Source organism: Rhamphochromis longiceps, linkage group LG11, assembly GCF_057381845.1.
Source record: "Rhamphochromis longiceps isolate RC_006_pf linkage group LG11, R_longiceps_female_GT1.1, whole genome shotgun sequence".
Taxonomy (NCBI): domain Eukaryota; kingdom Metazoa; phylum Chordata; class Actinopteri; order Cichliformes; family Cichlidae; genus Rhamphochromis; species Rhamphochromis longiceps.
The window spans coordinates 11642803-11658768 of record NC_140567.1 but is presented as its reverse complement, the minus strand read 5'-3'; the positions used below and the strand labels follow the sequence as shown (position 1 = coordinate 11658768).

General features: G+C 40.7%; 1 pseudogene; it reads left to right on the top strand.

The window, feature by feature from the left end:
* The first annotated feature begins 4481 nt into the window (after window positions 1–4481).
* Window positions 4482–12690, top strand: LOC146658617 (uncharacterized; annotated as a pseudogene).
* Window positions 12691–15966: the final 3276 nt, after the last annotated feature.

Genomic DNA, 15966 nt, shown 5'->3' with positions numbered 1-15966 from the left:
GAAAACAATATACATGGAAATTTAAAGACCCGTTGTCATTTTAGGACAGAAACATGCATTAGAGGATCAACACAAGAAAAAAACAAGGGGAAAGGGAGTAAAAATTAGATTTAAATATTATCATTGACAATGATAGGTAGGTAGTGACTTTATTTTAATAAAAAAAATCCAATAAAAGCTTGTAAAAAAAAACTAGAGAGATTTTTTTAAATTCTTTTTTCTCATCTCGTGGTCTATTTCTATGATGTAGTGACTTACAACAATAGCCAAGGGAAGGCTTTAAATCAGAACAGACAAATAAATAAAAAGTCTCCAGTCTCCAACTCATTGACCATGACATAATGGTGGTGTTCAAGCCAGACACTGTAGTGACTGCATAACTTTTAAATTTTTTGTTATTTCATTAATAGCCTGATGGGGGCAGGCAAGATCTTTTGAAGCATGCAGACTAGAAAGTAATTATTTCAGTATTTTATGTTAGATGCAGGAAAAAGAGTTCTAATTTATTAATTTATCGCTTATTTATACTATCCTGCTCTAATTTAACAAGTAAACACATAAATAAAATCACCAAAACACACAGCCTCATCAGTGAGTTACAATATTTATTTTTTAACTGTTATGTCATATACAGTAATTTATGTAGTTTTTCTTTTTTTAAACACAGAAAGGAAATTGTTCTGGACATGTAAATATGTATGTGTATATACTGCATCAGTAATTGTTATGAACAATCCTTCCTCCCTTTGTTTATACAGTGAAGCAGTCATCAAATTCTATTTATCACCCAACACAGATATAGCCATTGTGATCAAATAAATATTTTGCAATTCATATTTTGAAATTATACAGTTTTGTTCTTTAGGCTGTTCAGCCAGCACATGTTCTTAAATGCTCTCACTAATTCCATGTTAGTGACGTCACTTTTATTCTCCCTCCTCAGAATAATAGTTCTTGCCACCTCTTCAACTATGCTTTTACCAGTTAGGCAGTCATCAAAGAAGCAGAGACTTTCTTTTCCTTCTATTATAATTATTGATCCGTCATGTCCATTTCACAAAATGAAAAGACTGTGGAAATGTCATATGATTTGCCCAATAGGCACCTGTGGTGGAATAATTGAGGTGATTACACTTCCTGTTGCATCTGTGTAGATCTGTTAACCTTTTGTCAATGGGTGACTGTGTGTGTGTGTGTGTGTGTGTGTGTGTGTGTGTGTGTGTGTGTGTGTGTGTGTGTGTGTGTGTGTGTGTGTGTGTGTGTGTGTGTGACTGTGTGTGGTCACACTGGTATCTAAAGGGCACCAGCCTAAGTTGCAGAGTACTGTTCTCTTCAGTGTTGTATAAAACAAAGGGGAAAAATCATACAATGATGTAATATCAAATGAGTTTAACATATATTATCATTTTTATTAAGAGATATGACTAAAAAAGTGTATTATATCATTCTTTGAACTAAAGTTGATATGATATTAACTTGATTAATTTAGCATTTAATTACACAAACTGTAGTGATAAATTGGTGAAATATAGTTGAGACTGAATGTCATTACTGAAACTTTGTTGGTATTTGATTGTCAACCAAGGAACCAGTTGAAATTGATTTCTGCTCAATGGTGTTGCATGTCGAATGAGAACTTTGGGGAACATCAAAGCGATTACATTTTATTCCTGTGATGGGTTGCTTTTGTACCATCAAGTGTATCTATCTATATTGGTTTAAATGCCTCTGCCTCTAACAAACATGGAGATTCCATCCAATCAACCTAGAAATATTTGACAAAGTAAATGAATAGTTCAACCCACTGAAGTAGTTCATAATATTAATAATCCCTGCCTCATACATTCTGTTCCATACTAATCAATGCCACTGTTCAATCAATGATTGAGTGATTAAGTCTAATCCTCTGGGGACAATAATTTTCTATTGCCCATGAAAACGTTGTGTATTTAGGTGTAGATCATGGTTACTAAACCTGAATGTGACAGTGGGTTTTTTCAATAGTGCTTTACTTCTTAGCACAATGCACTGCCATGGTAACTTATGCTGCAGACATGTGTGGTGTGAAACATTTTTGGCTACTGTCCAGATTTCCTTTTTTTGTGTGTGTATGTCACACTTTCATGTTTCAGATCATCAAACAAATTTAATTTGACAGAGATATTATACAAAGATAACACTAATAAATACAAAATGCAGTTTTCTAAATGAAGGTACTTATTATTAAGGGGAAAAGATTCAAACCGACATGGGCCTTACTGAAAAAGCAATAAGATAAATTATACGTTCGTGAGTTATAAGATAAATTAACTGTGATGTATCACATCTTTTGAAAAGCTGACTTTAATTTCCCTAGCCACACCCAGGCCTAATTACTGCCACACCTGTTCTCAATCACAAAATCATTTAGATAGGACCGGCCTGACAAAGATGAGTAGACCAAAAGATCCTTAAAAGCCAGACATCATGCCAAGATCCAAAGGAATTCAGGAACAATTGAGAAGCAAAGTAATTGAGATCTGTCAGTCTGGATAGATCTGGTTATACAGCCATTTCTAATGCTGTGGGAGTACAGCATCAGAACCCCAGTGAGAACCATTATCCACGAATGGTGGAAACATGGAACAGTGGTGAACCTTCCCAGGAGTAACTGGCCGAACAAAATCTCCCTAAGAGCACAGCAAAAAATCTTCCAAGTTCACAAAAGACCACAGAAAAACATCCAAACAACTGCATGCTTCACTTTCCTCAGTTAAAGTCAGTGTTCATGACTCCACCATAAGAAAGAGACTGGGCAAAAATGGCCTGCATGATGGAGTTCCAAGACGAAAACCACTGCTGAGGAAAAGGAACAGAAAACGCTTGTTAAAAGCCAGACATCATGCCAAGATCCAAAGGAATCATCAAGGTGTTTTGCCAGAAAACACCTTGATGATCCCCAAGACTTTTGAGAAAATACTGTGTGTGTCACTGTGTATGGCAGTGTTTTTCCGACAGGTTCATGTTTCGTCTCCTGGGTGGAGTTGACCTAGTTTCCTCCCTGGAGCCACACCTGGATCTCATTATCGTGGCAGTACTTAAGGCCAGCGCTGACTACTACTCCTTACCAGATCGTCTGCTACCCAGTTCAAGTCCATGAATCATTACTCACCTGTGCCCGTGGCTTTTCATAACCTGGTCGCTGGTCTGCTCGCAAAACCTCCGCCACAGACTCCAGTCTCATTCTGACCTGCCTGCCTCTCTGCCAACACATTTGGACTTATGAAATCGGATCCTATCCTTAACCCTCACCTGGACCAACACTGTCTTGCCCTCCCTCTCGTGACATGCCTCCATCTGCAACCAAAGTTTCTGTCTTCCGGCTCTCAATCTGCCTAATCATGTCAGCATCATGAATTGCTTCCTGGAACCCTGTTGCATAATCATCTCCATGACCCCCAAGTGCTTGGAGTCTGTATTCACAGTCATAGATCCCTGCTCTAGTTCTTATTTATAATTTTCTCTGTTTAGCCATAGTTTCTACGTTTTCTAAATAGTATTGTCGTACTGTTGTATATAGCCCCCCACGCACTCCCCTGTAAATAACTCCCCGCACATCTCATTAGTGCCTGTGCTCTCTAGTCATTGTAAATAAATTATTTCACTTCACGCTTTGAATATCTTTGTTCGAATCTGCACTTTGGGTCCACTCTGCCTGGCAGCCACACTGGCCCTGACAGTGTGGACTGACAAGACTTTTTGGAAGAGGTGTGTCCCATTACATTTGGCATAAAACTAACACAGCATTTCAAAAAAGGGAACATCATACCAACAGTAAAATATGATGGTGGCAGTGTGATGGCCTGGGACTGTTTTGTCACTTCAGGACCTGGAAGACTTGCTCTGCTAAATGGAACCATGAATTCTGCTCCCTACCAAAACATCCTGAAGGAGAATGTCCGGCCATCTGTTCATGATTTCAGGCTGAAGCGCACTTGGGTTCTGTAGCAGGACAATGATCTAAAACACACCAGCAAATCCACCAATGAATGGCTTAAGATAAACAAAAAGAAGACTTTGGAGTTGTCTAGTCAAAGTCCTGACCTCAGTCTGATTGAAATTCTGTTGCATGACCGTAATGCCAGGATTACAAGGCTGGACTCAAGTGCAGGACTCAGAACTGTGCAAACAGAACAGGGATTATTCAAAAAACCAGGTGGAATATTTACATATGTACACTGAGAGGGGGAATTGGGGTCCAGGGATTCCTAGGGTAGGTCCAGGGCTGGGGAAAAGACACTCCTCACACTCGTCTTTACTGCCTTCCCTGTGTCCACGGAAGGCAGGCTGGGGTCCAGGGAGGTCTGTGCAGGGGAGACGGAAAAACAACGATTAGCCAGAGAACCAGGTGGCACAAAGAGGAATACAATAGAGAACCAGGCTACACTAACTGAGAATAGTACAACAATCCAACGAGGAATAGCATTCCACCAAGACCTTAAATGGTGTCAGGGGCAATCAGCCAGAAGGAGCATCAGGTAAGTAGATGGTGAGGGGTCCGAGGAGGCACAGGTATCCAGACATCCCCCAAGGCGAAGAAGGTGAGTACAACAACCCGACCAGCCACACAGAACCCTGACACTTAGCAACAAGTCTGCAAAGATGAGTGGGCAAAAATTCCTGGAAAAGACTGATTGCCAGTTATCGCAAACACATGATTGTAGTTGTTGCTGCTAAGGGTGGCCCAACCGCTTATTAAGTTTAGGGGGCAACCAGTTTTTTGCTCTTAGTAATAATCACCTTCACTTAGAACCTGCATCTTTGTCTAATATTAAAATCTTAAAAGTCTTAAAAATTAAAAAATTTTTGATGATCTGAAACATTTATGTGTGACAAACATACAAAAGAAATAGGGATCCGGGAAGGGGGCAAGCGTTTTTTTCACATAGAATATTTAAGAGTGTAGTCATAAAAAAGAAATTTCTATAGAAGCAATTGAAAAATAGAAACTTTTTTATCATTTAATTGTACATTGCTTATTTGCTTTGTGTAGTATGAATGGCCATAAGTGAGGTATTTATTGGTAGGAAAAGCTGTAAATCTCCAAAAGTTGATTCTGTTCATCTGGATGTAGCGTTTTCAGTGGGAGAAACCTTTCGTCACTCATCCAAGTGACTTCTTCAGTCCCAGCTGACAGCAGGTTTCCCCAATCTTATAAACAGTACATTTGCATAATGAATGAAACCAGCCCACTTAAGGAACAGTGGGCAGGGAGGTCAGTTCCTTCATACTAACGACCAGTGTTGGGCAAGTTACTTTGAAAAAGTAATTACTTATAGTTACTAGTTACTTCTTCAAAAAAGTAACAGTTAGTAACTGAGTTACAAGATTATAAAAGTAATTAATTACTTGAATAGTAACTATTGGGTTACTTTTTAAAAAAATGTTTAACCCTCTGGGGTCCAGGGTATAATTCGCCATTTTTAACTACTTTTGATTTTACCTCTACATTTCATCTTTAAAAACTATTTACTTTGCCATGTTTGGTGTCATCCTTTTCAGCACAACCTCACGAGTCTGAATTTACAGTTATGTTTTTATTTTGACATACTGTATTAACACAATTGATCTAAAATTAGACAAAAAACACAAAATCAGAGTAGAAAAAGTTATATTTTTTACTGTAACAACCACAAACATTAATGAATCATATTTCACAACATTTGCAAACAACAAAGTTATTTGCAGCCCTTTACCTTTTACCCCTTTTTTAATAACCATTTCAAACTATTTACATAACAATCAGGTGTTCTGCATTCAATAAGATGCCACACAAATTATTTGTGCCATTGCAAAATTTTCTGTCCACTATAAAGGAGAACATCACAGCCTGATACCTGCAGGTCTGACAGCAGGAGGCGCATCACTCCTGTTTTTTACCTGGAGACAGCAGTTGCCTCATTGTTCTGACACACAACACAAAACTGTCCACAACACTACACACTACCTACACAAGACAACACATTAACTACACACTCCAAACATGCTAAACGTCACAAATCTCTCACATCTCAAAACTCGCTCTCTCTCTTTTTCTGCTGTCTTTCTCTCTCTCTCTCGCTTTCTCGCTGTCAGCCTCAAACTTCCCCCTCTTCTTAAACAACCAAATGTCATGTTGCCATATCATTTTTGATTGGTTGACATGGTAAATTTTTCCACCAACAAAGGGCAGGTTTTTTTGTTTTTTGGTCATAAGCAGAGAGTGCTTGCTAGCGCTGTCCTTAGATGTTAGATGTGACGAAATATTGAGGAAAAAACGTCGCGTATATATTGTTTATCATGACTCTGGTTTTACGTGGCCTATCAACACAATTTAAAAACTGGTATATATCACTTTGTTGCTTTGTCATCTTGAAGTGGTCATGTGATTGGCTTACCACGACTACTTTATTCTTCCTCAGTCAAACAGCAGCACTCTTGCGATTGTTTGCCCCTTAGCTCCAGGTGTTGTGCCAAAAAGTGATTGTCTGCTAGAAAGTGATTGCCGCCCGCGGGAGTGCGCACAGCTGCTTAAAGCTGTAGCGCCCAGATTACTTACAGCTACTTCCGTGCAACTGATATAAGATGTGGTAAGCTGAAGACAGCTTCAACCGTCTGTTTGTTGAAAAATAGTAACGCGACCGCACCGCATTTTCTTGTTAGTAACAGTAACGGCGTTGTAATGATAGAAGTAGCAATTAGTTCGTTTACTCGTTACTGAAAAAAGTAACACCACTAGTAACGCCGTTGTTCACATCACTGCTAACCAGTGTTGGGACTAACGCGTTATTAAGTAACGCGTTACAGTAACTACGTTATTATTGTGGTAACGAGCACGGTAACTAGTTATTATGCCAAAACCGGGAACGCGTTACTCGTTACTGGGATTTAGATAGGCTCGTTATTCGTTACTTCGTGTGGTGGCTATCGCGGAGCTTCCACAGATTCAATAACATTAGCAAGTGGTGGAAGCCAGCAAGTGGATGAAGAAAAAGGGAGGCAGGAGGAGAGACCCGAAGCGGCCGCCGGTCCGAGAGTGTCAGGTGAACTGAACTTCAGGTAAGAAGTTACAGTGGGGCAAAAAAGTATTTAGTCAGCCACCGATTGTGCAAGTTCCCCCACCTAAAATGATGACAGAGGTCAGTAATTTGCACCAGAGGTACACTTCAACTTTGAGAGACAGAATGTGAAAAAAAAATCCATGAATCCACATGGTAGGATTTGTAAAGAATTTATTCGTAAATCAGGGTGGAAAATAAGTATTTGGTCAATAACAAAAATACAACTCAATACTTTGTAACATAACCTTTGTTGGCAATAACAGAGGTCAAACGTTTACTATAGGTCTTTACCAGGTTTGCACACACAGTAGCTGGTATTTTGGCCCATTCCTCCATGCAGATCTTCTCGAGAGCAGTGATGTTTTGGGGCTGTCGGCGAGCAACACGGACTTTCAACTCCCGCCACAGATTTTCTATGGAGTTGAGGTCTGGAGACTGGCTAGGCCACTCCAGGACTTTCAAATGCTTCTTACGGAGCCACTCCTTTGTTGCCCGGGCGGTGTGTTTTGGATCATTGTCATGTTGGAAGACCCAGCCTCGTTTCATCTTCAAAGTTCTCACTGATGGAAGGAGGTTTTGGCTCAAAATCTCACGATACATGGCCCCATTCATTCTGTCCTTAACACGGATCAGTCGTCCTGTCCCCTTGGCAGAAAAACAGCCCCATAGCATGATGTTTCCACCCCCATGCTTCACAGTAGGTATGGTGTACTTGGGATGCAACTCAGTATTCTGCTTCCTCCAAACACGACGAGTTGAGTTTATACCAAAAAGTTCTACTTTGGTTTCATCTGACCACATGACATTCTCCCAATCCTCTGCTGTATCATCCATGTGCTCTCTGGCAAACTTCAGACGGGCCTGGACATGCACTGGCTTCAGCAGCGGAACACGTCTGGCACTGCGGGATTTGATTCCCTGCCGTTGTAGTGTGTTACTGATGGTGACCTTTGTTACTTTGGTCCCAGCTCTCTGCAGGTCATTCACCAGGTCCCCCCGTGTGGTTCTGGGATCTTTGCTCACCGTTCTCATGATCATTTTGACCCCACGGGATGAGATCTTGCGTGGAGCCCCAGATCGAGGGAGATTATCAGTGGTCTTGTATGTCTTCCATTTTCTGATGATTGCTCCCACGGTTGATTTTTTCACACCGAGCTGCTTGCCTATTGTAGATTCACTCTTCCCAGCCTGGTGCAGGTCTACAATACTTTTCCTGGTGTCCTTCGAAAGCTCTTTGGTCTTGGCCATGGCGGAGTTTGGAGTCTGACTGTTTGAGGCTGTGGACAGGTGTCTTTTATACAGATGATGAGTTCAAACAGGTGCCATTCATACAGGTAACGAGTGGGGGACAGAAAACCGTCTTACAGAAGACGTTACAGGTGTGTGAGAGCCAGAGATTTTCCTTGTTTGAGGTGACCAAATACTTATTTTCCACCCTAATTTACGAATAAATTCTTTACAAATCCTACCATGTGAATTCATGGATTTTTTTTTCACATTCTGTCTCTCACAGTTGAAGTGTACCTCTGGTGCAAATTACTGACCTGTGTCATCATTTTAAGTGGGGGAACCTGCACAATCGGTGGCTGACTAAATACTTTTTTGCCCCACTGTATGACCTGCAGTCTATCTGGGTCAGATATGAACCAAGTTTAAATGGAGTTTATTTTCGTTATGCTGACTTTTTCGTACTGCGTGCTAGCTAGCATGACGGAGTTTCTATACAGCTGGGTGGTGCTATGTTACTGATGTTGAACTTTATTTTGTTCATAAGGTTAATTATTAGAGTTGCCAACCGCCATGTAAAAAACGGAATCGTCTCGTATTCAGAGAAAATATTACGGGTTTCGTATTGAGGTGAAAAGGAACAGTTTCTCCCAGACTTCAGCTACAATGAAAAAGACACAAAGCTGGAGTTATTCTGTGTTTATGCCGCACAGCTGCCTCTTCTTCTCTCATCCTCTCACCCTCCCTCTCCTGTTTCTACTTCAATCATGAAACTGATCAATGATCAGCTGATTGGCTTTTCTCTCTTGTTTATTTATCGCCCACTTTGCACCGAAAGAGGAAACCAGCGGATGTCGCGGTAAACAACAGCAGCACTTTTAAGCTTGATCAGCTGTTGTTAGAATTTATTTAATATTAATTTCTAGTATCAGCTGATGTTGGCTGGAGCCACAGCTGTAAACCTGCTGGTTATGATATTGGTTTGGTTATGTGATGAGAGGGAAACATGAAGATGAAACCAGGAGATGTCCTTACTGAATCATCAGAGCTGTGATGGAGAAACAGGTTTACCTTTTAGGTGACATGAATGAGTTGAAGGGAAGTTATGAACTGTTTCTGAGAGACTAATAACATCAGGATCCTTTTCTAAGCAGCTGACAGCTGGTAACTGTGCAGGGGCGGGTCTAGCAAAGTGTTGCCACAAACAATTGATAGATTGATACATATATACCATCAGAACAGTGTACATCACAGTCACAACAGTGTTTATTTTCATTCAAAGGCTTTATGATTTTTCCTATAATGGTGGGCCGGTCTCTAGTCAAAATGCCCGGGACGATTTTTTTGTCCCAGTCCAGCCCTGTATGCAGCTCATCTGCAGTCTGGTGTTACCTACATCTTCCTATTCAGAAGGCAGAATTTCCGAGTTCTGAGTACAATCGAAAGCACCACGACTGCAGTTTTCGTGTTGGATGTAAAAAGCAGGCTAGGATAGAATCAGGCGTGGGATTTCTCTTGTGGAAATGTGCACATTATTTTTTCCTTTCTATTGGTAGGTGGCACAGTGCACTTGTGGCAAGTAAGCAAGCTAGAAGACTGGCAATCTTGCCGGGTATCCAGTTACGGAAGCAACACATTAACAAGAGAATTCTGAGTAAAACCAAAGTTACTTTCCCCAGTAACTAGTTACTCTGAAAGTAACGAGTAACTTGAAGTAATTGAGTTACTTTTGATAGAAGTAACTAGTAATGTAACTAAGTTACTAATTTAAAGTAACTTACCCAACACTGCTGCTAACAACGTACAACAAGTAAGTTTGACTTACTTGTTGTACGTCGGAAACCACAGCACATTACGTTGAGTGTCCTCAGCGGCCAGAAGAGAGAAGGATGCGACATCGAGGATGTGGACAAGTGGGTGAAGAATTTGTCTGACAGACAGCTCACCCAAACAGAGAAAAACATCCTTGCTAAAGGGTTGAATTTTGCTGTCACGCCGAGACAAATCCCGCTAGTGGAACTGATCACAGCCACAGAAACAGCAATTCGAAACAACAATATTGCAGAAGTGGAAGCAGTGCAACTACGGACAAAAGTGTTGGCCTGTCTCAGCAATGCAAAGCCCCCAGCATCCAACATCACCATGGAGGAGGGGAAGGCACTCTCTTCCATGGTGAGGAGAGTGCCTTAGTAATGACAACAACATTATCATCCTTCCTGCAGACAAGGGTAGGTGCACAGTATTGCTAAACCAGAAAGTCTATCATGAGAAAATTTTGTCACTGCTCAGTGACGAAAATACTTATGAGCCCCTGAAACAAGACCCAGGAAGTGACTACAGGAAGAGGATGATAGACTGCCTGAAGCAGTTAGAACAAGACAAGGCTATCGACCAGACCTCATACCACAGGCTATACCCAGGGGAATCTACACCAAGTCTGTATGCTTTACTGAAGATATATAAACAGGTTACACCTTTAAGACAGATTGTCTGTATGATCAACTTGGTCGGAAGCGTTGGAGGTAGTTCGTAAGAGATTACAGGATGACCCCAATCTCAGCAACAGGACCACTCTCAGCATTGACCAAGTGTTTTTGCTTTTGGAACTGTGTCTTCATTCCACCTACTTCACATACAAGGGTCAGTTCTATAGGCAGAAACATGGGTGTGCCATGGTTTCCCCAGTTTCATTCATCGTGGCCAGAGATGGGCAGTAACGCGTTACTTGTTAATCTGATTACTTTTTTCTAGTAACGAGTAAAGTAAGGGATTACTATTGTAAAACGGTAATCAGATTACCGTTACTTTCCCATAGGAACGCTGCGTTACTGCGTTACTAAAACCGTGATTTTTTTGCGGGAATGTCTCATGACACGTAAGCGAGTGCGACGTTCGTGACAACAGCTGTGTGCAGATTAACAATGGATAATATATCGAGTGCGGGAGAGAGTATGAGCATGCAGCGTTTAAAGCGTGGAAGTACTGACCTTACTTTGAGTTTGATTCCATAAAAAGTGACAAAAACATTAGTGTCCGTTGTGCGTGGGAAGAAAACTTCTTTTTACAGCGAAAAAAAAACCCTAAACAAGCACCGAGTGCGCAACGACATAATGGGAAATTTACAGAGAAACTCACGGATTCTTCCACTGACTGCTGCGGCACACCTGCACCAGAGCACACCTCCACCTACCCTAGTCCTGCTTTACAGGTGAAAATAGAGCAACAGGACCGCTAATCTTTGATTTTATTTATTTTCTGCTGTGTTTTACTTGCATGTATTTGAAAGACTGAGTGTAAACACAAAAAATATTTTATTTTATGTGCTGGAATGTGCAGACAATAGGTTTAAATGTTAAACTAATTTCTTCAAGTCAGAGAATGTTGCATATAATTAAATTTTTGCTTGATGCATAAAGTTAAAAGATTAAAACTGATAAAACAAATTTAAAAAAAAGAGACTTTTCCATTTGATTACATTTTGTATGATGGATTATGCAGAAACAGTAGAATTGGGCTGAAAGATCTATCGCTTTATCACCTATTCAGGTTGTAAATCGTGTTTTTAAAAAGTAATTAAGTAATTAATTACTTTTGAAAATAAGTAATAAGTAAAGTAACGGGATTACTTTTGGGGGGATGTAATCAGTAATTAGTTACTGATTACTTTTTTCAAGTAACTTGACCAACACTGATCGTGGCTAATTTGTATATGGAAGAAGAAGAAAAGAGGGCGTTGTTATCCTACACTGGAACACCACCTACACTACAACAGAGCGAACACCATTCCCACAGACACAGCGGCCAGGGAAGCAGAAGAACATCACATCAAGAAGGCCCTGAGTAAATGTGGTTATCCCAGCCGGACTTTTGTCAAAGCTGGGAAGGAGGCAAAAGAAAGCTCCAGGCAATCCAGGAGAGAAGGACAACCGCTGCCTAAGCGAAAACCTGTAGTGATCCCGTATGTGTCAGGAGTATCGGAACAGCTGAGATGCATTTTTTCTAAACACTGTGTGGCTTTTGAAGCACCAAAAATTGGTCCAACCCAAGGATCGGGTCCCCCGACACAAACAGAGTAACATAGTGTACGCTGTTAAGTGCCCAGGAGGATTGCCAGGATTTATACATCGGGGAAACCAAACAACCTTTGGCAAAGCGGATGGCACAACACAGAAGAGCTACCTCGTCAGGCCAGGACTCTGCAGTTTATTTACACCTACAGGCCAGTGGACACTCTTTTAATGATGAGGATGTACACATCCTGGACAGGGAGGAACACTGGTTAGAGAGCGGAGTCAAGGAGGCCTTTTACGTGAAAAGGGAAAGACCATCTCTGAATCGAGGAGGGGGCCTAAGGGTACATCTTTCACCATCTTCCAGGCTGTGATTGCAGCTGGGGATTGCTTGTGGTGAGCAGCAGATCAAAAGACTTAAGGGTTATTATTATCATTATTATGTAATATTATTATGTAATATTCAAAACTGAACTGTAAATGTTATCTTTTTCAATCATTTTTTCAAGGACGTAATTTTTTTAATCAGTGTTTTCATAAAAGCCTTTATGCATTTAATACTACTAGGGGGAACACACATGAGATTGAAGCTGGACAAGTTTGAAAATAAAAATGAATATCACTTTAGCAGGCTTCTAATTTGAAAAGATTCTCCACTCAGCTTTGCAGTTTCTAATATGATTGAAATGCGGCCAAGATGCTGCTCATTTTATATTTCCACTTGTTTCTCCACTTTTCCCCCGATACAAATGCATTTAAATCCGGCTCACCCGTCTAACTGTGTACTTGCCCTGTACCACTACACTTGCTGTCTTTGGAAAGTCTGCCCCTCTTCTTTTTTTCCACATAATCCAGTCATTAAGTCTGATGTCATTAGCCATTTCCGGGTCCAAACTCCACTACAGGTCCCAAAGTCAAACGAACACTGAGAGTTACAAACTGTCTAAATTCTTTCATCTTTAATAAAATGATCAGTGTGGCTGCTCTACCAGGTGTAACAATTACGTTTAAAATGCAGGCATCACCTGCACAAAGAGTAGTAAACGTCAGAGCAGCAGTAGCCCTGAACAGCTGATCACAACCAATACACAAATAAAACCTACTGGAGCTCTCAATAGAAATTATTGTGAGTTGTGAATCTTTTTCCCTTCCTCAGCCACTACAACTGATTTTAGAGCTGCCCTGCACGCTGCATCCCACTTTAACACTTCTACCTATTCATTTTCTGTTTAGAGGCAAAGTCACTCTCTACAATTTAGACAACAGAAAATAAAGCTGGTTTTTTTTTCTCTGCTTCTGTTCATGTTCCTGTTGATAATTTAAGTAATGCAAGCTTAGTATTAGAATTACAATTTAAACTGAAGTAAAATTTGTTATCTCATTATTCTTTTATTACATGAATATCGTGCCATGGTTTATTTATATCCGTATTATGCAGGGCTCTAGAGTGCGACCAAATTTTTCAGTGGTGCGACTAAAAAAAAATATTTGGTTGCACCTGTGCGACCAACTGTTCGGGTAGCAAAAAAAAAAAAAAAAATCTGCAACCTTTCCTGTGGTCAACAACAGACACATTTTGCCCCTATCGTGGACTAAACCAATCAGTGTTCACGTCTTTTTGCGCTGATTCTGAGCTGCAGGTTTTGTCTCTCTCCAACCAAAATTCACTGAGCCAGCAGCAAAAGAAGCAGCAAACTGCGCTTCACATTTGATCAATGTCGTCATGAATTTTGCTGTTTTGCTTCCACGACTATTAAAATCACACTCCATGCACAGCTAGCTCTCTCTCTATCTCTCTCTGTACTTCAAGAACAGTTTCCCGTCTCCAATCTCTGTTTTCTGTATTACAGGGAGTGCAGAATTATTAGGCAAATGAGTATTTTGTCCACATCATCCTCTTCATGCATGTTGTCTTACTCCAAGCTGTATAGGCTCGAAAGCCTACTACCAATTAAGCATATTAGGTGATGTGCATCTCTGTAATGAGAAGGGGTGTGGTCTAATGACATCAACACCCTATATCAGGTGTTCATAATTATTAGGCAACGTCCTTTCCTTTGGCAAAACGGGTCAAAAGAAGGACTTGACAGGCTCAGAAAAGTCAAAAATAGTGAGATATCTTGCAGAGGGATGCAGCAGTCTCAAAATTGCAAAGCTTCTGAAGCGTGATCATCGAACAATCAAGCGTTTCATTCAAAATAGTCAACAGGGTCGCAAGAAGCGTGTGGAAAAACCAAGACGCAAAATAACTGCCCATGAACTGAGAAAAGTCAAGCGTGCAGCTGCCAAGATGCCACTTGCCACCAGTTTGGCCATATTTCAGAGCTGCAACATCACTGGAGTGCCCAAAAGCACAAGGTGTGCAATACTCAGAGACATGGCCAAGGTAAGAAAGGCTGAAAGACGACCACCACTGAACAAGACACACAAGCTGAAACGTCAAGACTGGGCCAAGAAATATCTCGAGACTGATTTTCCTAAGGTTTTATGGACTGATGAAATGAGAGTGAGTCTTGATGGGCCAGATGGATGGGCCCGTGGCTGGATTGGTAAAGGGCAGAGAGCTCCAGTCCGACTCAGACGCCAGCAAGGTGGAGGTGGAGTACTGGTTTGGGCTGGTATCATCAAAGATGAGCTTGTGGGGCCTTTTCGGGTTGAGGATGGAGTCAAGCTCAACTCCCAGTCCTACTCCCAGTTTCTGGAAGACACCTTCTTCAAGCAGTGGTACAGGAAGAAGTCTGCATCCTTCAAGAAAAACATGATTTTCATGCAGGACAATGCTCCATCACACGCGTCCAAGTACTCCACAGCGTGGCTGGCAAGAAAGGGTATAAAAGAAGAAAAACTAATGACATGGCCACCTTGTTCACCTGATCTGAACCCCATTGAGAACCTGTGGTCCATCATCAAATGTGAGATTTACAAGGAGGGAAAACAGTACACCTCTCTGAACAGTGTCTGGGAGGCTGTGGTTGCTGCTGCACGCAATGTTGATGGTGAACAGATCAAAACACTGACAGAATCCATGGATGGCAGGCTTTTGAGTGTCCTTGCAAAGAAAGGTGGCTATATTGGTCGCTGATTTGTTTTTGTCTTGTTTTTGAATGTCAGAGATGTATATTTGTGAATGTGGAGATGTTATATTGGTGTCACTGGTAAAAATAAATAATTGAAATGGGTATATATTTGTTTTTTAATAAGTTGCCTAATAATTATGCACATTAATAGTCACCTGCACACACAGATATCCCCCTAAAATAGCTAAAACTAAAAACTACTTCCAAAAACATTCAGCTTTGATATTAATGAGTTTTTTGGGTTCATTGAGAACATGGTTGTTGTTCAATAATAAAATTATTCCTCAAAAATACAACTTGTCTAATAATTCTGCACTCCCTGTATTCATTCGCTTATTACCCACCAGTCTACCGTTGTTTACAGCGCTGTCGGCTGCTGTCTTTTTCTTTTCTTTTTTCACTTAAATGACCTCGGACAAGAAAGCCTATTTTTTCTGTTGTTCAATACTGAAGAAATTTAAACTTTATATGCAGAACATTGTAGAATATTTTTAAGGTTATCTGCTATAAAAAGCCAGACCAGGAAAATCTCCTTCATGTTTTTCTGTGTTTTATTCTCAGTTACTTTCACAC